Source organism: Anomaloglossus baeobatrachus, chromosome 1 (genome assembly GCF_048569485.1).
Source record: "Anomaloglossus baeobatrachus isolate aAnoBae1 chromosome 1, aAnoBae1.hap1, whole genome shotgun sequence".
Lineage (NCBI taxonomy): Eukaryota > Metazoa > Chordata > Amphibia > Anura > Aromobatidae > Anomaloglossus > Anomaloglossus baeobatrachus.
This window is the reverse complement of record NC_134353.1, coordinates 916,846,697-916,872,211: the sequence shown is the minus strand read 5'-3', so window position 1 is coordinate 916,872,211 and position 25,515 is coordinate 916,846,697. Positions and strand designations below refer to the sequence as shown.

The 25,515-nt window shown below is 42.1% G+C and overlaps 1 protein-coding gene across 16 annotated transcripts in view; it reads right to left on the bottom strand.

Annotated features, from left to right (window-relative positions):
* The window catches only part of CELF4 (CUGBP Elav-like family member 4), a 1,553,364-nt gene that overhangs the window by 679,426 nt on the left and 848,423 nt on the right, over positions 1-25,515 (bottom strand). The window lies entirely within an intron of this gene.

Genomic DNA, 25,515 nt, shown 5'->3' with positions numbered 1-25,515 from the left:
CTGCAATCTTCTGCAGGTGCACAGTAACATGAGCATGTGGGTAATGAACAAATAAAAAGGATAGCCAGCACTCCGAGAATGTAGTTGAAAAACCCTGATTAAGACCTTATGGTTGACATGCATGGTGTTTTGTTGAACAGACACTGCCTTTGTTATGTTCTCATGTATGTTCCTGAAATAAAAAATATGTTTGTAAAATCCATTCTCGGAGAACTAGATATCCTCTTATGGTTCGCAAAGGAAGTGAGAGGGGAGCGGCCGCTAATTGACTGCAGGACTCGCGGGATGATGTTATGGCCCGGAGAACAGGCATCGACCTTGTTGGAACAGAAACAGTACCGGCGGTGAGTATATCTGCTATTATTTTACATATGGGAACTTTGGTGATTGACAAGGTGCTGTCCAAGTAGTGAACAACCCCATGAGACCTTCCACCATTTAGATAGCCCATAAGCCTAAGCCTTTGAGCCAGAAGGCATCAGGAATAAATGACCTGCCATAACCGAAGCTTAGGGGGACCGGTTTGTGTTCTGTCAAGGAAGCTGCCCAACCATCTCCAAGATAGCCCTTATGGACATGTCAAAATTTCACCTCTTGGTTGCAAAAGAGGTACAGATATTATTTTTTCGTAGGTTGAAATGACAGTTTAAAATATACGCACGGCTGACAACTTTTGCAAATATATTATTCTATAAACCTGTAATATGGTCTAAGAGATGCACTGGAATATCTTGTGCATAAAGATGAGGATTAACGTCACCTATTACAAGTAAGAGACATTTTTCATTTCCCACTGACTGCTTCAGGAAAGTTTTAAACCTTGAATATTCACACTTGTTAATTTGCAGCAGATGAGAGATACCGATGACCTTTTCCAACCTGCCATGAATTAGCAATCTTGCAAGTTGTATCTCATTAATAGACATTGATTGGTGGCAGCGTCTCGGAATGCAACAGGGGCAACTTGGTCCTATCTCCTGCATCTCCAGGTGCGTCAGGGGGGGCAAGACAAAGGGAAGAAGCGGATCAATATAGTATCCTTGGAAACCTATCGCCACCTCCTTAAAGGTTAATTAAGAACTGGCGAAGTAGAGGAGACTGAAGAAAAGGGTGATAGACATTTGTGCCTCTCCAGATCATTAAGTACTAATTAGGTCTAGAATCCTATTGAGCTCCGGAGTTTGGCCTTGTTACGGCTGCAATGTGAAATGCTGAACATTTCCTCCCTAAGGTGCACCAGGCTGGCTAAATTGAAAGTCTTGCTCTTCTAGTGCAAATGTTTAGATAGTGAGGCAGACAATCTGTTGCACATTTATAATGCACATTCCTATTTCTCTTCAACACCTTACACAGTGGATGTCGAAGACAATGAGACATGGAAAAAGTGGGCTCGGAAGAGTAACGATCCAATTGTCTATGTTAGTTTATTATTTATTACATGTATACTATTGTATATATGTGTCAAAATGAAATGGAGCTGGAAAAATCCGCTGGATAGGTGATTTGGGGCAGGGTCCACTTCCTGAGAACCTCACCCATTGCAGAGGTGGAACCACGTCCTTCATAAAATTGCTATTGGACATTCTTAGTATAAGACAGCTTATGTGTAAATTAATATGATGTCAGTGGTGGGAGGGAGAGAGGGAGAAAGGGAAAGAGGGAGAGTGAGAGACAAAGAGAAAGGGAGAATGGGAAAGTGGTAGAGAGGGAGAGTGGTAGAGAGGAAGAGTGGGAGAGAGGGAAGGAGGGAGAGAAAAAGTTTGAGAGAGGGAAGAGCGGGAGAGAGGGAGAGAGGGAGAGAAGGTGAGTTAGAGAGATGGAGAGAGGGGCAGTGGGAGAGGGGGAGAGTGGGAAAGAAGGAGAGTGGGAGAGAGGGAGAGAGGGAGAGAGAGGAAGAGTGGGAGAGAGGAAGAGTGGGAGAGAGGAAGAGAGGGAGAGTGGGAGAGAGGGAAAGAATGAAAGAGGGAGAGAGGAAAAGAGGAAAAGTGGAAGAGTGGGAGAGAGGTAGGGTGGGAGAGAGGGAAATAAGAGAGGTTAGAGTGGGGGAGAAGGAAAGAGGGAGAGTGGGAGAGTGGAAGAGTTAGAGAGAGGGAGAGTGGGAGAGAGGGAGAGTGGGAAAGAATGAAAGAGGGAGAGAGGAAAAGAGGGAAAGTGGAAGAGTGGGGGAGAGGTAGGGTGGGAGAGAAGGAAATAAGAGAGGTTAGAGTGGGGGAGAAGGAAAGAGGGAGAGTGGGAGAGTGGAAGAGTTAGAGAGAGGGAGAGAGGGAGAGTGGGAAAGAATGAAAGAGGGAGAGAGGGAAAGAGGGAGAGTGGAAGAGTGGGGGAGAGGTAGGGTGGGAGAGAGGGAAATAGGAGAGGTTAGAGTGGGGGAGAGGGAAATAGGGAGAGTGGGAGAGAGACAGAGAGAGAGAGAGAGAGAGAAAGACTTAGTTACTATCCCACCCAACGCCGAGTATGACAGCTAGTATTGAATATATTTACCAGAGGTTGAAACTTAGGGTCCAAATACACAATAGATGGCTGATTGACGAATGATGATTTGGCCGATCATTGGGCCGGCAGCTATCTCTCTTTACTCCTAGATGCACAGAAGTGCTCACTCCAACAAGTGTTCCTGTATTCTCTAGGAAAGAGCCACTGCCAGACTTCTCTGGCAGAGGCTTGTGTTCCCAAGAACAGAAGAATCCGCAGTTAGAAATTATGCCGGATCCTTAGCTTTCTTAATATCATCTGTTGGGATGGCATTGAGTCTGCCCATATCGACGGGTTTATACAAACTTGTTCTACTGTGTAGGGGGGTCTTTAATTTACACTCCTTACTAGTGATGAATAATAATGTCCCGTTCCTAAGTAGATAAAATCAGTGTATATCGAGGAAACAATAGGGGCAATAAGGACTCTGCTGTGCTAAATCAATATTTTTTTGTTCCGTCATTGCCTTGATAGTAGAGCATGCTCCAATAATAATGGAACAAGTGTCCATCCAAATGAAATCTGCTAGAACATTTTTTCGGACGCGCAGAACAATTTTTCCTCGGAAGATGATCGTTATTGTTTTACTTGTACCCCGCGCTGAGTTATTTTGTATCCAAGAAAAATCATTGTCCTAGGGGATGAAGGACGGTATATCTCAGTATATCAATATAAAGTAAGATAGGAGACGATACTGAGCCCTTGGGTGTGTTGGGATGATAAATCCTTCAAAACATGGAGGGCAATGGCAGAGTCAGAGGCTGATCATCGTTCATCTGACAGAAGTTGCCTTAAACCCCCCGCTCCTTTTGTTGTCCTCTTATACTGTCTCTATTTATTAAGAGCACCACATTTAAAGAATGCGTCTGTGTGTTGCCTCCAGACACCATCTTAAGTTTCAGCTTTCACAAAGAACAAATGAAATAAAAAAGAACAACAAAGAAACTTGATGGTCTGCAACTTCAAACTTCACCAGTTGATGTTCTTCAGGCATAAACTTGGAACATAATTGATAAGGGTCAGGAAAGGCCTCTGTTACACCCGGCTGCCGGAGACTAAAATAAAACACTCCCCTCAAGTTTCTGTTCTGCACAAAAGACGTTTATTTGATACTACAAAGAAAAAAAGCCAAAGAGTAAATTGAAATGGTGTAGAAAAGCTTGGAGCCGGGTATTGCTGATATTAGCTATATAAAATATAAATGTGTGACCCGTGTGCAGCTAATAGCAGAGCTACAGGATTGTCAGAGCTCAGATCATATGAAATATGTGTAAAAATATAAATTATATATACACATTATATATATATATATATATATATATATATATATATACTGCCACTGCATACAGTAATGGATCTACAATAATACCAATCCATGGAAAAGGAGAAAACCTCTATAATACTGCCCCCTATGTACAAGAATATAACTATAATACTGCCCCTATGTACAAGAATAAAACTACTATAATACTGCCCCCTATGTACAAGAATATAACTACTATAATACTGCCTCCTATATACAATAATATAACTACTATAATATTGCCCCCTGTGTACAAGAATATGACTACTATAATAATGCCCCTATGTACAAGAATATAACTACTATAATACTGCCCCCTATGTACAAGAATATAACTACTATAATAATGCCCCTATGTACAAGAATATAACTACTATAATACTGCCCCCTATGTACAAGAATATAACTACTATAATACTGCCCCCATGTACAAGAATATAACTACTATAATACTGCTCCTATGTACAAGAATATGACTACTATAATACTGCCCCTATGTACAAGAATATAATTACTATAATACTGCCCCCTATGTACAAGAATATAACTACTATAATACTGCCCCCTATGTACAAGAATATATGTACTATAATACTGCCCCCTTTGTAAAAGAATATAACTACTATAATACTGCTCCTATGTACAAGAATATAACTACTATAATACTGCCCCTATGTACAAGAATATGACTACTATAATACTGCCCCTATGTACAAGAATATAATTACTATAATACTGCCCCTATGTACAAGAATATAACTACTATAATACTGCCTCTATGTACAAGCATATAACTACTATAATACTGCTCCTTATGTACCAAGAATATAACTACTATAATACTGCCCCCTATGTACAAGAATATAACTACTATAATACTGCCCCCTATGTACAAGAATATAACTACTATAATACTGCCCCCTATATACAAGAATATAACTAATATAATACTGCCTCTATGTACAAGAATATAACTACTATAATACTGCCCCCTATGTACAAGAATATAACTACTATAATACTGCCCCCTATGTACAAGAATATAACTACTATAATACTGCCCCCTATGTACAAGAATATAACTACTATAATTCTGCCCCTATGTACAAGAATATAACTATTATAATAATGCCCCCTATATACAAGAATATAACTACTATAATACTGCCCCCTATGTACAAGAATATAACTACTATAATACTGCCCCCTATGTACAAGAATATAACTACTATAATACTGCCCCCTATGTACAAGAATATAACTACTATAATACTGCTCCTATATACAAGAATATAACTACTATAATACTGCCCGTATGTACAAGAATATAACTATTATAATACTGCCCCCTATGTACAAGAATATAACTACTATAATACTGCCCCCTATGTACAAGAATATAACTATTATAATACCACCCCCTATGTAAAAGAATATAACTAGTATAATACTGCTCCTATGTATAAGAATATAACTACTATAATACTGCCCCTATGTACAAGAATATAACTATTATAATACCACCCCCTATGTAAAAGAATATAACTACTATAATACTGCTCCTATGTACAAGAATATAACTACTATAATACTGCCCCCTATGTACAAGAATATAACTACTATAATACTGCCCCCTATGTACAAGAATATAACTATTATAATACCACCCCCTATGTAAAAGAATATAACTACTATAATACTGCCCCTATGTACAAGAATATAACTACTATAATACTGCCCCCTATGTACAAGAATATAACTACTATAATATTGCCCCTATGTACAAGAATACAACTATTATAATACCACCCCCTATGTAAAAGAATATACCTACTATAATACTGCTCCTATGTACAAGAATATAACTACTATAATACTGCCCTTACGTAAAACAAGATATCTACTATAATATGAACATAAACCCAATGTTTTTTTAATTGCCTAAAAGCTAATATTTCTTGATATACCACGTGATTAAATACATCACACATAAGACAATATAGCACAATTCCGTGCTGTAGCTCACACCTGTGGAATAGAACTTGTTGTATATAAATTAATAAGTAAATTCAGTCAATCTGTCAATCTTCCTGCTGTGATAAAGGGAGTTGGCAGGGAAAATTCATTCCACGCACCCAACAATGAAGCTACTATGCGCTCTCCAAGCAATCTGGGACGATTGACTTTCCATTAATTCATAGCATATTATTACAAATGTGCTCTAATGAGTATTACAAAACACGACTGGAATGAGTTCCTAGGCTGAGCAATTAAAGTATACTTGGCCTCTGACCTTAAAAGTTTTAATTAACTTAAGGAGAACTCAGGCATAAATGCCTCTGGGTTCATGCCAAGCAAGCGAAATCCAGGGAGAAGATTATAATGCAGCAGATATGCGTCTGCATCAGCTCTTCTAATGGAAGTGATAACGTACAGGAACCATAGAGTAATCACATTTATGGAGGACGGACATTTACACAATTACCGCAGTGATCTCAAGGCAAGCTTCGCGCTCGGGCCAGGCCTGTTGTATAAGGATTTTATGATTCTTGAGGTCCCAAGCAGGAGAACATTAGAAGTTGTAGATGTTTCACAATGATCAGATCCTACTTTATAAAAGTTTTCTTGGCTCAATCAATATTGTAGGATCCAAAATTGTTTTCTGGCTGGTGCCTAATGCCTGCTTTACACGAGATGACCGATTGTGCGATTGCACGAGTGATCGTACCCGCCCCCGTCGTTTGTGCGTCACAGGCAAATCGCTGCCCGTGTTGCACAAAGTCGTGAACCCCCCGTCACACATACTTACCTGCTGAGCGACCTCGCTGTGGGCAGCGAACATCCTCTTCCTGAAGGGGGAGGGACGTTCGGCATCACAGCGACGTCAAACAGTCACCGGACAATAGAAGCGGAGGGGCGGAGATGAGCGGGATGTAAACATCCCGCCCACCTCCTTCATTCCGCATAGCCGCCGGGAGCCGTGGGACGCAGGTAAGCTGTGTTCATCGTTCCCGGGGTGTCACACGGAGCAATGTGTGCTACCCTGGGTACGATGAACAAACGGCACCATTTTAATTAAACAATTTTTTAAAACTGAGCGACGAGAACACGACTCATGATTTGTGAGTGATACTGCGTCGCTCAGAGGTGTCACACGAGACGACGTCGTGAATGATGCCAGATGTGCATCACGAACACTGTGACCCCGACGATGCATTGCACGATAGCTCGTCTCGTGTAAAGCACCTTTAAAGGCCCCGTGACACAGAGAGATAAATCTTTGGCAGATCTGTGGTTGCAGTGAAATCATGGACATATTGTTCCATTTGTACACAGCCACAAACCTGGCACTGATTGTCCACAATTTCACTGCAACCACAGATCTGCCGCAGATTTATCTCTGTGTGTGACAGGGCCTTTAGACTATGAAATAAAGTTACTACTCCTTTACAAGGGTGGTGTCTCGGTTGACAGACAGTCCTGTGGTATCCGGCTGTACAAGGTCACAGCATTTGACTACACAAACATCTCCCTGACATTCTATTCTTCCTGCTGTGGAGTGAATGGTATCCTATGTATCTTTTCTGGGGGTTAATCCCTTTCCTTCTAGGACCCTCTGGATATCCCCACCTTTCAGCTGTTAATCATCATCACTTCCCCTTGTGTCCTTAAATACCCACATTTCCCCTTGGTGATTGCTGGTGATAGAGTTAAATTCCTATATATGAGTTCCTGTAGTCAGCTTGAATTCATCTAGACAAAGAATGTTGTGTGTTGCTGTTCCTCTCCCTGAGTCTTCTTAGACATAAGTTGTTTGCTCATTTCCCCCTCACTGTACTGCCTGTGTCTTCTTTAGAGCTTAGTAAGGTTGACTATGAGCTCACCCCATCCGTTCCTTACCTAGGACCCAGTTCATGATTAGCCAGGGGCCAGTGTCCTGCTCGGCGCATTGGCGCGTAACCTATCTAGGGTGGTCAGGGGAGCCAGGGGCCATTAGATGATTAAATCAGAGGTCACCATCTCCCCCTTCCCTAGACACAGGGTTTACCTCTTCCCTTTCCTCCCTTTTCACCGTTCGCTTGTTATTTTCCCATACCTAGCGTGACAGATGGAGTTTGGTTTTGTGGCATCAGCACTTTTGTAGGACCAGATCTGAGGGACGTAGTAGGAACTTTAGGAGCCATTCTTGATAGAACTGTATTATGGCTAAGATATATTTAATATTTTGGATTTAATTGTTTTGATGGCCACCTATGATTACAGGGTGAAATTTACGAGTGTAAGCCCTATGTATATGTCCATCTTCTCATATTTGCCTGAACCTTGTGATTTTTTCTTCCCCAGCTAATATTCCTTGTCAGGTTGCAAGGCTCATTAAATGGTTGCTCGAATACTTTAATCATGATGACCTATCCTAAAGACAGGTGATCAGTACCTCAGCACATCAGACTCTCCACTACCGTAGAAAGCTTCAAGAGGAACCTCAAGACCCACCTCTTCCAACAAGCCTACAACCTACAATAGCCCTCAGTCCAGTAGACCACTGCGCAACCAGCTCTGTCCTCTCCTATCGTACCATCACCCATTCCCTGTAGACTGTGAGCCCTCGCAGGCAGGGTCCTCTCTCCTCCTGTACCAGTCTGTTATGTACTGTTAATGATTGTTGTACGTATACCCTTTCACTTGTAAAGCGCCATGGAATAAATGGCGCTATAATAATAAGTAATAATAATAATAATAATCAGTATCACATGAGCGGGGGTTCGACTTCCAGTGCTCCCATCGGTCTCATGAACTGAACAGCTGTCAACTGTGTAGTGGCCGCTGCCGGATAGAATGCATGGGAGTCGATCTTCAGGATCCGGGCGAGACCACTACATAGTTGACCAAAGTATGCTGTGCTAACCAGTTGGGGGACTGAGAGATAAACCCTCCAGTCGATCTGATATTTATAACCTACCCATAGGATAGGCCATCAATGTAAAAGCAGTGGAGGAACCCTTTAAGGGCAGTCACTTACCAAATAGCACCTTCAACTGAGTGGGAATAGTGAGATATGTTTCTTTCCTTTCAGTAGTAAACTCATTTACATTTTTTTCCCATAGTACATTCCCATTAAGACTTTGGGTAAGGAGAGATGGTCTTCCCTCAAAGCTACATCAAAGGCAACTCATTCATCTGCCAAAATCCATGCTCTTCACCGATAAGGGGCAAGTACACATGGCTACACAGCTTCTCCCATGGCGGAGTTCATTTATATTATTTCCTTATAGGATTGTCAATCGGTAAAGATGATGTGAATCGATTCACAGGACATGGTTTAGAGGGTACATCGGTAAGCTATGACCCCATGACGGGAGCCCAGATAACCACCTCATAACTGAAGCCATCACCACCTTTTCTTTGGATTAGCCGGCATGGTGTCATGTCATAGTTGTCTCCTTAACACAATCAAAACAAAAGCCTTGGATGCTGACAGGTATGAGACGGTTTTCTGGGGTCCTCTCGAGTGGCCCCTTGATTGGGTTCTCCAACTTGTTTCACACCATTTCTACCAATAAGTCTTCATACTCTACTGGTCTCCTTAAGGGAACCTGTCACCAGATTTGTTGACTATAAGCTGTGGCCACTACCAGTGGGCTCTTATATACAGTGTTCTAGAATCCTGTATATAAGAGGAAAGGTCGCTCTGTACAATGTAAAAAAGACTTTCATAATACTCACCAAGGGGGGCAGTCCGGTCCAATGGGTGTCGCTGCTCTATGGTCCTGTGCTTCCTCAATGCTGCAATCTCCATCCTCCTTCTATCCAGCCCTATGTGGATAATGCATCTACGTCATCCACACAAGCCAACATTGCGGTCCTGCTCAGGTGCACTTTGATCTGTCCTGCTGAGGATAGCTCAAAGTACTGTAATGAGCAGGCATGAGGAGAGGTTAAAGAACGCCCGCACATGCACACCACAATACTTTGATCTGTCCTGAGCAGGGCAGGTTAAAGTGCGCCTGTGCAGCACCTCAATGCCGGCTAGCGTGCATAACGTACAAAGCATCATACATGGTCCCCAGAAGATGGAAGATGGTGATCGCTGCAGAGAGGAGGCGCCAGACCAGAGAGAGGAGGTGCGAGACTGGAATGCAGTGACACACATTGGACCGGATTGCCCCTTGGGTGAGTATTATAAAAGAGTCTTATATGTTTTACACAGCGGCCTGGGCTCTTATATACAGTATTCTGGAATGCTGTATATAAGGGCTCACTGGTGGTGGCCGCAGCTTATAGTCGCCAAATCTGGTGATAAGTTCCCTTTAAGGAGAGCTCGTGTCAAAGGAAATTCTTTATGCATTGGCTAGTACCCCAAAATAGCTAGGACTATCTTGTTAAAAAATAGATGAGAACAGTTGTTAAAGGGCAAAATAATCATTTTGGCAAAGGGCAGTTTATGGGAAGGGGAGACAGCTAGGGCCCCATTCTCACTGATCAGTTACTTCCCTCCGCTCTTTTTTGCCTCATTTATACAACACTCTGGAACTCTCTCTACCAAAAAGCTTCCACGGAGAACCGACTAAATCAGTTTTGCTCTAGAAATCCCACTTTACAGCTCCCAAGAAAAGCCACACAGGGAGAAATCCTGGGCTTCCAATTATAGAAATTAATGAATAAGCAAGAGTATGTTTATGTGATTTTTCTTAAATGCCATCAGAGTACATTGACCTCATAAACCTCCCGGTAACGCTTTGCCGCTTTATGAGTCATCCCGCACCTGTTATGTGTGACATCCTAGAGACGGTATATTTATGACCGTCTCCATGATTATCTCTCGGCGCCGCACCGTTCAGTCGTTATAATTTTAACACGTCAAAGCACCCAACCTTTACTCCTCAGCAATGTCACATTCAAACCTAACCATAAAATCCGGCAAACATTTATTAATCTCTGAAATAAGGGCAAGCAAAAAGGAAATGGAAAAAAAAAATGAAAGAAAAGAACAAAAATCTTTACAATTTATTTAGGAAGTGTACCTGGAAATGAAGCGTGAAGTTTGTTGTTACGTTTTTACTTTTGTGCATAAGCTGCCCCTAGTGGTGACAAGCAAGAACTACATGGATTGTTGAATATGGCAGTAACGTGAATTCTCGTTCATTGATAACATTACTGATGAATAATATATATATACTGTATATATATACTGTGTATATATATTCAGCACATCAGACTCTCCCCTACCGTGGAAAGCTTCAAGAGGAACCTCAAGACCCACCTCTTCCAACAAGCCTACAACCTACAATAGCCCTCAGCCCAGTAGACCACTGCGCAACCAGCTCTGTCCTCACCTATTGTACCATCACCCATTCCCTGTAGACTGTGAGCCCTCGCGGGCAGGGTCCTCTCTCCTCCTATACCAGTCTGTCTTGTACTGTTAATGATTTGTTGTACGTATACCCTCTTTCACTTGTAAAGCGCCATGGAATAAATGGCGCTATAATAATAAATAATAATAATAATAATAATAATAATAATAATATATATATACATATATATATATATATATATATATATATATAAAACATGTGTATATGTGTATATATGTTACCCATTAGTGTTGTTATACACACACACACACAACACACACACACATATATATATATATATGTATAAATATATATATATATATATATATATATATATATATATATATATAAATATATTAGGAATTGTTATCTCAATTGATATTATAATATATATATTATATATTATTATATTATATATATATTATATTGATATTATATATATATATATACACAGCATATATATTAGAAATTATGTCAGTTGATTGATAACATAGGAGATATTTATATATATATATATACACACACATAATATATATATACACACACACACACACACAGTATATATTAGGGATTGTTATGTCAGTTGATAATCTAAGACTTACCCAAGAAAAAAAAGAACTGATGATAAGTGAGCACCACCATGCTCGGGTGCTCGGTCCTCGAAACGAGATAGTCGGACAATCTCGAGTGCCGAGTATAATGGAAGTCAATGAGAAGATCTAATAAGACCCAATTATCAGAGCATCCATTAAGAAAGAAAGGAACTAGAGCGTACATTTTTAAAGTCCAACCCTCAGTTCTCCTGACATTATATATTGATTGGGTCCTCAGATCGGGTGGTTTTATGGTTGAATCACTTTTAAGCTTATGCTTATAGCTGGTTATTGAGGTCACTGTACACAACAGGCTAAAGTCGGCCAAATCTGTGAAATATTATTGGAATGGGATGACAGTTTAATGTGTAATGGGGTCTCCAGACTCTCCCCCGACAGATGATGACTGGAGAGAGAGTAATACAATCTGCAGGATTTCCAAGATAAGTCACTGACAGGGAAGTTTGGCGGCGACTCTTTCAGAAACCCAGGAGCGTTCATCTGAGCAGAGCATCCTTGTGCACGGGGAAATCGGAGAAGATAGTTGTTGGCCAACAGCTTTCTTATGTATAGGGGAGCCTTCAAGTATTTGTTTTATATTTAACCATATCATGGTGGCCATTATATGACATGTTGTCTTAAATTTTTACTAGTTGACCCTCTATTATTCAGTTGATCTGAGCTGCTGGGTGGAGACGATCTGCTATGAAGTCTCCCATACACAGCACACATAGCCGTGAATGATTCCTGCTTTCTGCCTCTATGTAACACATGCCAGCCAGAGTTAGGACCCATTATATCCTATTTGTAGATATGCTTAATAGTGTTGCTTTGTCTCCCCCAGTCTCGATAGAGGAACTGGTTGGCTACATCTTGTCATGAGTGTACCCTGCTCTGTGGAGACCTCTGGTGAGTCTGGAACCAGAAGGTCACAACATCTTATTGTTCAGAGGTCTACAACTTGTATTTAAGTGAATCTATTTTGTTTCAGTGCTGTAGGGGTTAAGGACTCATTCCTATTTGGCTGTACTTTGTAGCCTTAATCTCAGGTGCAGATCTCTTCTGACCTCTCCCCTTCACTATAAAAAGTCATGTGACTTACCATCTGATGCTGGTTATAGATTCTCATTGCTATGTTGACCACTTTGGAAGGAGCCTGTCTCTGGAAGAAGCTGAGGAGTTGGGACTATTGCAGCTGTGGTGTTTAGCGGCATTGGTGTAGTTTGAAGTTTTTTCTTTGTTGTGTCTATTCCGCTCTGTCTGTCTCCCTTACATTGTGTTGTATGTGGTCTGACTAGTGTTCTTTCCAGCCTTCTCACTAGCCAGGGTGCATTCAAGGCGAGTGATGGCCTAGGCACTTGACGGCAATGGGGGGAAGGACCCATATAGGGATGTTAGGGAGAGCGTAGGGTCCAGACTCAGGTGAGTTGCAGGAGTTGTCTCCTCTCCCTATTGCCCTTCCTTGTATACCAGTCCCGTTGTTACCCTTGTGTTGCACTTTATGCTTTGATGTGGCACTTTGTATCTGTATATGACACACAACCGCCATGGCTATATGATGTATGCAGACTAGTAAGGATGATATAAGCAATGCAAATTTCAAACCACAGGCTCCTTTAAACAGCGCCCCCCTGTGGTGATTCACACCATAGGTTTAATGAACGTCTACTCTAGACTAACGATTGTCCTCTAAGTCCATTAAAGGATAATATGGAGTTGAAAACCTCAGACCAAAAAACAAACCACTTGTGTTAATGACAGATTATTTCTCAGGCAGCTGACACTTATATTCTATATACATTAATATCATTTTATAAAATTATTTTAATTTGATTTTACTGTTACATTCAATTCTTTTTTGCTAAAAAAGACCCCCAGGATTTGAGAGATCCTCCGATACAATTTTTTCCCTTCTGACGCTCCTCGGCGGGCGCACCCCACCACCAGCACCATTATATCCCTGACTCTATAGATCCTGTACCGTGTGTGGTAACATCTCATTAGCTGTGTCCTCGTTATAATTCACAGGAAGAATATGACGGGTCAAAGACATAAAGGTGCAGTACATCTGGATCAATGTCTGCCTCCTTCATCAGGCTGACCTCTTGTCTCCGCTCGTTACAGCAACAAAAAAAGTTCATTTTGTTCCCTTCTGACAAATTGCCAGGACTTGTAAATTTCATTTTGCCAGTCAGTGGTTTTCAATAAAAAATTCAAAGCAAGATACTGACAAAAGATTCCCATCTGGTATTGTGTGCGAGGAGGCGGCGGGCTGCCAGATACTCCACGTCTTCAGGAGCGGAGAAGCTGCGGGCAACCAGGAGCTTCCAAGCTGTTATAGAACTATAAGGCTCAGCATGCACACACATCCCCAACTACCCAGCCTCACCGCTGTCTGTTTAGCTCTAAAGGATCACCCGTACAGTGCTCCTATTATAGTAGTTATATTCTTGTAAATAGGGGGCAGTATTATAGTAGTTATAGTCTTGTACATAGGGGCAGTATTATAGTAGTTATATTCTTGTACATAGGGGGCAGTATTATAGTAGTTATATTCTTGTACATAGGGGCAGTATAATAGTAGTTATATTCTTGTACATAGGGGCAGTATTATAGTAGTTATATTCTTGTACATAGGGGGCAGTATTATAGTAGTTATATTCTTGCACATAGGGGGCAGTATTATAGTAGTTATATTCTTGTACATAGGGGGCAGTATTATAGTAGTTATATTCTTGTACATAGGGGCAGTATTATAGTAGTTATATTCTTGTACATAGGGGGCAGTATTATAGTAGTTATATTCTTGTACATAGAGGCAGTATTATAGTAGTTATATTCTTGGACATAAGGTGCAGTATTATAGTAGTTATATTCTTGTACATAGAGGCAGTATTATAGTAGTTATATTCTTGTACATAGGGGCAGTATTATAGTAGTTATATTCTTGTACATAGGATCAGTATTATAGTAGTTATATTCTTGTAGATAGGGGGCAGTATTATAGTAGTTATATTCTTGTACATAGGGGGCAGTATTATAGTAGTTATATTCTTGTACATAGGGGCATTATTATAGTAGTTATATTCTTGTACATAGGGGGCAGTATTATAGTAGTTATATTCTTGTACATAGGGGCAGTATTATAGTAGTTATATTCTTGTACATAGGGGGCAGTATTATAGTAGTTATATTCTTGTACATAGAGGCAGTATTATAGTAGTTATATTCTTGGACATAAGGTGCAGTATTATAGTAGTTATATTCTTGTACATAGAGGCAGTATTATAGTAGTTATATTCTTGTACATAGGGGCAGTATTATAGTAGTTATATTCTTGTACATAGGGGCAGTATTATAGTAGTTATATTCTTGTACATAGGGGCAGTATTATAGTAGTTATATTCTTGTACATAGGGGCAGTATTATAGTAGTTATATTCTTGTACATAGGGGACAGTATTATAGTAGTTATATTCTTGTACATAGGGGACAGTATTATAGTAGTTATATTCTTGTACATAGGGGACAGTATTATAGTAGTTATATTCTTGTACATAGGGGCAGTATTATAGTAGTTATATTCTTGTACATAGGGGACAGTATTATAGTAGTTATATTCTTGTACATAGGGGCAGTATTATAGTAGTTATATTCTTGTACATAGGGGCAGTATTATAGTAGTTATATTCTTGTACATAGGGGCAGTATTATAGTAGTTATATTCTTGTACATAGAGGCAGTATTATAGTAGTTATATTCTTGGACATAGGGTTCCGTAATAATGAAATATAATACTAGGAGTTATCCTCATTATCAGGGAGTACCGCCTGTGACCTCCTCCTCTGTATCCTGGAGGATGGATTCCTATATATAGCCGGTGTCTTCCGTGTCCCTGTTCTCGCCTGTGTCTCCCAGGTGATATTGTAAGCTCTTGGTGAACATCCCAATTTTACCATCCTAAAGTATTATGATTGCATTGATTTCCGTCATAAATCATTTGCTGTCCTCTGTCTCACTTGGCGCTGACTGAATTAAGCCGCGCTCCTTTCCTCCGCTGTTGCCAGCGCTCGGGCCTGAGATGATGTTTGGGTAATGATGATGAATCTCAGCCTGAAGTCAGACCATTTCCACATTACAGATAATGTTTTTTACCAAATTAGCCCTGTTATTTGAGCAGCGGAGGGGGCAGCGGCCGGCCTTCCACGCCACGCACACTAGCTCTTCATTACAATGGAGGCCAGCAATGGAAAATTAGCCCTGAACGGACAAGGTGGAAAAATTGAAACAGAGGAGATGACATGGAGGAGCGAGGCAGAGATCATAGAAATGCTACTCACTACCCATGCAGGTGCATAGAAAGAGATGGAGATGTAGCAGAGCTGAGCGTGTCCTGTGGTCCTATGCAGTATAAGTTACCATGTGTTTTGTTCATTGTTTGTTTGTAGAATCAAAAATAAACCTTATATATTCTGCAAAGCCACAGACTAATGAAAATATATTATATGTAATAACAGAATAATAGCAGTAATAATGAGAAAAAAGAGAAGGACGAGAAAGACAAGGAGGAGAAGGAGAAGAAGAAGGATATGGAGGAGATGGAGAGGGAAAAGGAAAAGGAAAAGAAGAATGAAAAAGAGAAGGAGGAGAAGAAGGAGGAGAAGGACAGAAGTAGGAGAAGGAAAAGAAGTAGAAGGAGAAGACGGAGGAGAGGAAGAAGAACAAGAAGAAGAAGATAAGGAGGAGAAGGAGAAGAAGAAGCATATGGAGGAGATGGAGAGGGAAAAGGAAAAGGAAAAGAAGAATGAAAAAGAGAAGGAGGAGAAGAAGGACAGAAGTAGGAGAAGGAAAAGAAGTAGAAGGAGAAGACGGAGGAGAGGAAGAAGAAGAACAAGAAGAAGAAGATAAGGAGGAGAAGGAGGAGTTGCAGAAGAAGAATGAGAAGAAAAAGGGAGTAAGAGGAGAAGAAGTAAAAGGAGAAAAAGGAGGAAAAAGAGGAAAAAGAGAAGAAGAGGGAGAAGGAAAAGGAGAATGAGAAAGAGAACGATGAGAAGAAGAAGAATAAGGTGAAGGAACAGAAAAAGAAGGACAAGAAAAAGAAGAAGGAGGAAGAGGAAAAGGAGAAGGGAGTAGTAGGAGGAGGAGAATGGGGGAGAGGAGAAGGCCAGGGAGGAGGAAGGAGTATCCAAGTTCATCATATGTGATACTCTTGATATTTGGAGTATCTAAGTCCATGATGTGTGATACTCTTGATATTTGGGGTATCTAAGTCCATCATGTGTGATACTTTCATTATCTGGAGTATCTAAGTCCATCATTTATGATACTCTTGATATTTGAAGTATCTAAGTTCATTATGTGTGATACTCTTGATATTTGGAGTATCTAAGTTCATCATCTGTGATGCTCTTGTTATGAAAAATATCTAAGTCCATCATATGTGATACTCTCATTGTCTGGAGTATCTAAGTCCATCATTTATGTTACTCTTGTTATGAAAAGTACTGTATCTAAGTCCATCATCTGTGATACTTTCATTATCTGGAGTATCTAAGTTCATCATGTGTGATACTCTTCTTATGAAAAGTATCTAAGTCCATCATATGTGATACTCTCATTATGTGGAGTATCTAAGTTCATCATGTGTGACCCTGTCTACTTTTTTGTTGCATCTAAGTCCATATTTGTGATACCTCCAACTTATCTTATCTGGAGTATCTAAGTCTACCATATGTGATACTGCCTGCTGAGGCACAATGTATCTGAGCATGTCCTTTGTAGCTCTTGCTTACCTAGCAAGTATATCCACAAACGATGTCCTGTTAAGGCTTGTGTATCTAAGCCCATCATATTTGATACAATCTAATAAATCAGAGTATCTAGGCCTATCGTGTGATACATGCTCTCGAGTTTGTGTATCTAAACCTATGATATTACTTTAGTCTTTGCTAGTGTATGTAAGGAAATCATGTAATACCTCCTGCTGAGTCAGTGTATCTAAACCTGTTGGATACAGAGTATCACGCAGCACCACATTCCCATCATGTACTGGATTTCATTGTCCTATAATCTCTCGGGATGTTCTGCTGTGACGTTTTACCAAAATATCTCCCCTATCTGCTTGGTTTTCTGCGTTCCCTCCTCTGCCTCCTCCGCCTCGCCTCCTCTATGTATTTAGCTGAGCTGTTGCTCAATTTGCTGTGTAATGTAAGGAAAATATTTTCTTTCTCCATTCTACTGTTCCGCCACTAGATGGCAGCGGTGAGCAGCCTAAAGCCAGCATTGTCCTGAGCTGTGCTGTATTGCAGGGCAGGACTGAGCCCAGAGCAGAGCAGGCGCCTGCCCACCGGCCAGGTGTAGAGCAGCAGCGCCCGCGTCCCCTGTCTGTCCCCTTCTGTTACCGGTTTTGCTTGGTTAGTCTGTTATTAAAGCCTGACAGCGGTCAGATAGGGGCCTGGCGCAGCGTTCAGACTGCGGCATTCACAGCTCTGCGCTCAGCTGTTGCTCTGCGGCTACAAGAACTCATTTGGATGACACTTTGCAAAATTAAACTGAAGATTTTGTATTCAGAGAGAGGGGGGTCTATATTTTTATTTATACACTGTACCTCCAGAATTACGCGAGGCTCTTTTCTTTCGATTTTTTTTTTCCTTCTTCCCATCCAAGAGTTAATATTTGTATCAAGACTTCTTTTTGTTTTTTTTTATCATTCCCATTTTGGGATCCATACGACTTTCTGATCTTTTTATTCCATATTTTTTGGGAGAAAAATGACCAAAAAACAGCGATTTTTTATATATATATATATATATATATATATATATATATATATATATTATCTTGGACAGTTATGCTATACTGTTTTAATAATGTTTTATTATTTTTAGTGTTTTTTAATATAATATATTATTATTATTACTAATAATAATAATTATTATTCACTTATATAGCGCTATTAATTCCACAGCGCTTTACATACACTGACAACACTGTCCCCATTGGGGCTCACAATCTAGAGTCCCTATCTGTATGTCTTTGGAGTGTGGGAGGAAAGCGGAGACCCCGGAGGAAACCCACGCAAACACGGGGAGAACATACAAACTCCTTGCAGATGATGTCCTTGGTGGGATTTGAACCCAGGACCCCAGCGCTGCAAGACTGCAGTGCTAACCACTGAGCCACCACAAGACTGCAGTGCTAACCACTGAGCCACCACAAGATTGCAGTGCTAACCACTGAGCCACCACAAGACTGCAGTGCTAACCACTTTACATTTTTTATTAGCCCCCCAAATCTGCGATCACTTGTGCAGCACAGTATTAGTGCCATGTGTTGTAATAGTTCTCACATGATGCCCGGTCAGTAGTGACTCCACATGGGCAAGTCATGCAGGGATTACGTCCCAGTGGGATGAACCCACAGGTTTGACAATAGTAGCAGATGAGAAAAGGGGGGATGTCGATAAGATGCCTTTGAAATGTGTATTCAAGAATCAAGTTAAAATTCCACCTCTCCTACTGTCAGACTCTTTCGAGCCTAATATGCCTGATAACAGAGAGCAATCGATTCAATTGCATTTAGCTGAATTCCATTACACATCAGATAGAATGATGCACATTAGATATCCTGTGACTTTAAGAGTCTACAAGCATATTTTAGGTGTGGCTTGAATGGTATAGGGTGCATTATGGGTGTAACATATGGCAATATTAGTTTATTTACAACAAAATACCTCCACATAATTATCTGACAATATACAACAAATATAAGTCATGCATATTATCTCCTTGAGACAAAATATCTGCATAAATGCACGTTATGTCCTGAAAAAATTCTAAGCTCCGCCCATGAGGAACAGGAACATTGCTTATTTTACTGATTCCAATAATTGCCTTAGTATTAGTCTCTTCCATGCCTAACATAAGCAAGAGCAATATTAATATTTGTGCATGGTGATTCAGCTGCCTAAACACTGTTGTATGCTATCGTGGTGTGTTGCGGAGATACCCTTGTGATTGTGTATTTCCTACCTTTTCTTTATTTTCCTCCTGTGCACATATTAGCTTTTGTGAGTGTGAGTTTTACTTCCTCCCTATCTGTGTGGTGATTTATCACTTCAGTCCCAGTCCTCTTCCAGAATGGGGGCGAGAGGGTATAGGATCAGAGCCTTTTAGTATTTAGGGTTACGCTGGGGGTGCAGACCTCACCACTATCAGGTGTACCTCTGGGATGAGGGAGAGTTAGGGGCTCCCCCCTAGCCTGATGGTCAGCTTAGGAGTCCTGATTCCCAGTCACTCAGTTACTACTGTGACAGATATGTAAAGTATGTGTGTACATAATATATAAATATATATTTGTATATATATATATATATATATATATATATATATATATATATACACAGTAAAGTATATATATATAAATATATATATATATATATGTACATAGTAAAGTATATATATATAAATATATATATATATATATACACACATATATATATATATATATATATATATATATATATATATATATATATATATATAGTGGAGTGGGCTGGTGAAGGATACCCAGGGAGCTGTGCCAATGCCATGATATCAATACTTGTCAGGCAACAGACTAGACAAAAGTGCTGGTTGAAGTCAGTAACAGGAATTAAGTGAACTATCAAAGCAGGAACAGAGTCAATGTGAGTGAACCATAGAAAGGTGACCCTACAACTGACACTGGTTTGCGTATATATATATATATATATATATATATTATATATATATATTCTGTCTGTCTGTCTGTCTGTCTGTCTTGCTCCAAAATTGTGTCCTTACGGTGACACAAAGCTGATTGGCCACTGGGCTCGCCATGGCCCCGCCCCCCCGCACGGATTGGCCGCTCGCCCAGGCTGCGCCCCCACACGGATTGGCCGGCCGCTCGCCCAGGCTCCGCCTCCCCACAGATTGGCCTCTCGCCCCGGCACCCTGCAGGCATTGGCAACTCGGCCACGCCCCGCCCCCCTCACGCAATGCACGCTAGCTCTGGCCCCGCCCCCCCACGCATTCCCCGAACCGACACGGTCACGGAGCCACGACTACCAGGTGAGTACTGTACCCCTGGGAGCCCACATCAGCGTACGCCGCCAAACCAGCCGACACATACCCTCGCATTGCTGGGGCTGGCCGGCGTATGCTGGTGTGGGCTCCCATGCGAGCGGGAGACGAGATACGCTGGTAACCATGGTAGCATAGTTACCAGCGCATCAAGGTCCTGCAGCGGCGGAACATACACACACGCACACACATACACACATCAGATCACACTCACTCTCACACACACCTCACACACACATCACATCGCATCCACACACTCACAACATCCTGGGATATCGCTTGCTTCTCGGCGGCGATACTGTGCTGTGAGCTTCCAGGACCTGCCGGAGGATCACATGGCCAGAAGCATGTGGTATCTCCGGATGTTGTGAGTATGAGCGCGTATGTGCAATATCGTCAATGTGTGTGTGTGTGAGTGTATGCGATCGGGTGTGTGTGAGTGTATGCGATCGGGTGTGTGTGAGTGTATGCGATCGGGTGTGTGAGTGTATGCGATCGGGTGTGTGTGAGTGTATGCGATCGGGTGTGTGTGAGTGTATGCGATCGGGTGTGTGTGAGTGTATGCGATCAGGTGTGTGTGGGTGTGTGTGAGTGTATGCGATCGGATCTGTGAGTGTCGGCAGAGGAGCACGGCGTGCTGGAGGAGGCTGGGAGGAGAGAGGCTGATCCTGGGGAAGGCTGGGATGGGGAGGCTGAGAGAAGAGAGGCTGATGCTGGGGGAGGCTGAGGCTGGGGTAGGCTGGGAGGAGAGAGGCTGATGCTGGGGACCGAAAAGGCTGATGCTGGGAGGAGAGAGGCTGATGCTGGGGGAGGCTGAGGCTGGGGTAGGCTGGGAGGAGAGAGGCTGATGCTGGGAGGAGAGAGGCTGATACTGGGAGGAGAGAGGCTGATGCTGGGAGGAGAGAGGCTGATGCTGGGGGAGGCTGAGGCTGGGGTAGGCTGGGAGGAGAGAGGCTGATGCTGGGAGGAGAGAGGCTGATGCTGGGAGGAGAGAGGCTGATGCTAGGGACAGGAAAGGCTGATGCTGGGAGGAGAGAGGCTGATGCTGGGGACAGAAAAGGCTGATGCTGGGAGGAGAGAGGCTGATGCTGGGATGAGAGAGGCTGATGCTGGGGACAGAGAGGCTGATGCTGGGGACAGAGAGGCTGATGCTGGGAGGAGAGAGGCTGATGCTGCGGGTAGAGAGGCTGATGCTGGGAGGAGAGAGGCTGATGCTGCGGGCAGAGAGGCTGATGCTGCGGGTAGAGAGGCTGATGCTGGTGCAGCATGGGGGATGGAGCACGATGGGGGTGCGCAGCATGGGGGATGGAGCACGTTTGGGAGTGCGCAGCATGGCGGATGGAGCACGTTTGGGAGTGCGCAGCATGGCGTATGGAGCACGTTTGGGAGTGCGCAGCATGGCGGATGGAGCACGTTTGGGAGTGCGCATCATGGGGGATGCCGCACGATGGGGAGTGCGGAGTATGGCGGATGGAGCACGTTTGGGAGTGCGCAGCATGGCGGATGGACCACGTTTGGGAGTGCGCAGCATGGCGGATGGAGCACGTTTGGGAGTGCGCAGCATGGCGGATGGAGCACGTTTGGGAGTGCACAGCATGGGAGATAGAGCACGATGGGGGGTGCGCAGCATAGGGGATGGAGCACGATGGGGAGTGCGCTGCATGGTGGATGGAGCACGATGGGGAGTGCGCTGCATGGGGGATGGAGCACGATGGTGAGTGCGGAGTATGGCGGATGGAGCACGTTTGGGAGTGCGCAGCATGGCGGATGGAGCACGTTTGGGAGTGCGCAGCATGGTGGATGGAGCACGATTGGGAGTGCGCAGCATGGCGGATGGAGCACGTTTGGGAGTGCACAGCATGGGAGATGGAGCACGATGGGGGGTGCGCAGCATAGGGGATGGAGCACGATGGGGAGTGCGCTGCATGGGGGATGGAGCATGATGGAGAGTGCGCTGCATGGGGAATGGAGCACGATGGGAAGTGCACACCTCCCCCCAACACACACACACACACGCGCGCACTGCACAACACACCACACACTGGGAACCACAAACAACTGCCCTACACAGACACCCACACACACAGACAATGCTGCACACACACAACACCCAACACACAAACACCGCGGCACACACAAATATACGCACATACCGCACAACACACACATTGCACAAAACATACCTCCCCCCAAAACACACCACACACACACAAACCGCGCAACACACACACACAACGCTACAGACACACAGCGCTCCACAAACAACGCAACACACATACAACACCGTTCTCACCCCCCGTCACACCCAGACAACACCCAGAACATGTACAGCGCCTACACAAACACTTGGTAACTACACACAACAACATCTATAAATATAACAAAAATCATACATGAAGTACACAATACGTAAATTCTAGAATACCCAATGCGTAGAATCGGGCCACCTTCTAGTATATATATATATATATATATATATATATATATAAAAATATATATATATATATATATATATATATATATATAAAAGAAGTTTTTCTGACTGAAGAGAAGTTTCCATAGGGTGATGATTGCAGATGAGTGCAATATGTGCACTGTCAGGATTTCTCTCTATTTCCAACACAAGTGGGTGGTCATGTACCTGCATGTATGTGATTTTCATACTTGTGAACAGTTAATAAATAGATTCTCATCCACTTCTCTCATTGTTTTATGGAGGTTAGCTGATGATCATCTCATTGTCACATGACCACCCCCTCTCGGAAATCATGACAGTGTGCACAGGTCACTCTGTCACAACTAGGCCATCTACACTCACACAGACTGAGTGCAGAAATTTCTACTAAGCTGGAAAACCACTTTAAGTTTCACAAAAGCCACAGAAAACTTTTCATTTTTCTATTAAATCCCTACATATTTGAGATGTGCGGCCCAACGACAAGCAGGCTACACTAGGTTGTTATGGCAACTAATGGCCCGGAGAGATAAAACTGGAATGACAACCCTCCACCCCGAGGAGGTAACACTGGTCCATAGACACCGGGGTGGTGAGGACAGCTATGATCACATGCTCGGGATTCATTCATAAATTGTATAATTGTAAATCTTTATTTAACCACCTGTACGCTGAGCAGCCATCACCGGGGCCAGCGAGTGAGTCATGTGTCTGCGTCGCTGTGTAAGTCTTCAGAGAATACAGACCCACACAAGTATCTTCCACCATTTCAAAGTTCCTGTCTGGACCCCTATGGATATATAATGTAGTGCCCATACTGGTGTGGTATACATGTATACACGAGCAGGGTCGGATCCAGAACTCGCTCTGTATGTGTAGTGAGCATTGGAGTGACCCCCTTAGGTGCAGTGGGCCTTGGTAGTTGCCCGGGTTCCCTGGGTGCTGGTACATACATCTACACCTATGGTTTATGTTTATGGCATTTGTTTATGGAACTCAATTACATTATGCATTTAGATCAGGAGCGTGTACTGGCCTATATGTAAGTGATGTGAATAGCATGCAGAAGCGCGCATAAATATATTTATATATATATATATATATATATATATATATACACATACATGGTATACAGCATAACGCAAAACTGGACACCTTCCATTACCCATTCACACACATTCATGCAAATACAAACAAAACAACATACTTCCACAGATCCAATTTTCTTACACACAAAAATATATACACATATGCATACACACACACACACATATATATATATATATATATATATATATATATATATATATATATATATATATATATATATATCTATATATAAATATATGCACATATACATACACACACACAGACACACACTTGCATGCAGATACACGCAATACAGCATACTTACACAGACCCCTTATTCTATACACATGCATGAATGCATACACGTCCATTTATACACACTAACACACACATGTATCAAATATGCAAGAATGTATATACACATATACATACACACAAACAACACAGATTCACTTATTCTAAACATATGCATGCATGTATACATACACAGACATATGAACACACCATACAAACATACATACACACACATGCTTAAACATTCATGCAAACATGCACACACATACACAAATATGCATGCATACATGCACACACACATACATACACACAAACATACACACAAACATGCACTCACACATGCACATACACATACACACACATATTCATACACACACAGATATACATACATGCACACACACATACATACTTGCAAAAACATACACACATACATACACACATGCACACATACATACATACATGCATATATGTACACACATATATGCACACACATACGCTCACACATACACATACATACATGCACATGCATATATGCATGCACATACGCACGCACATACATGCACACACATGCATATACACATATACACATACATGCATATATGTACACACATATATGCACACACATACGCACACACATACACATACATACATGCATATAACTATCTATTTATACACAAACACACATCTTTTATACACAGAGACCCATGCAAACACACAGTATATACATTCACATATACGCCTGCATGCTGCAATCTACACACACCCATTTCTATACACATTGGCGCTCACTCCCTATTATAGATATTTTTCGTCTCTTCCCTATTTTAGATTTGAGCTTTGTTGGGGGGTTGGCGGTA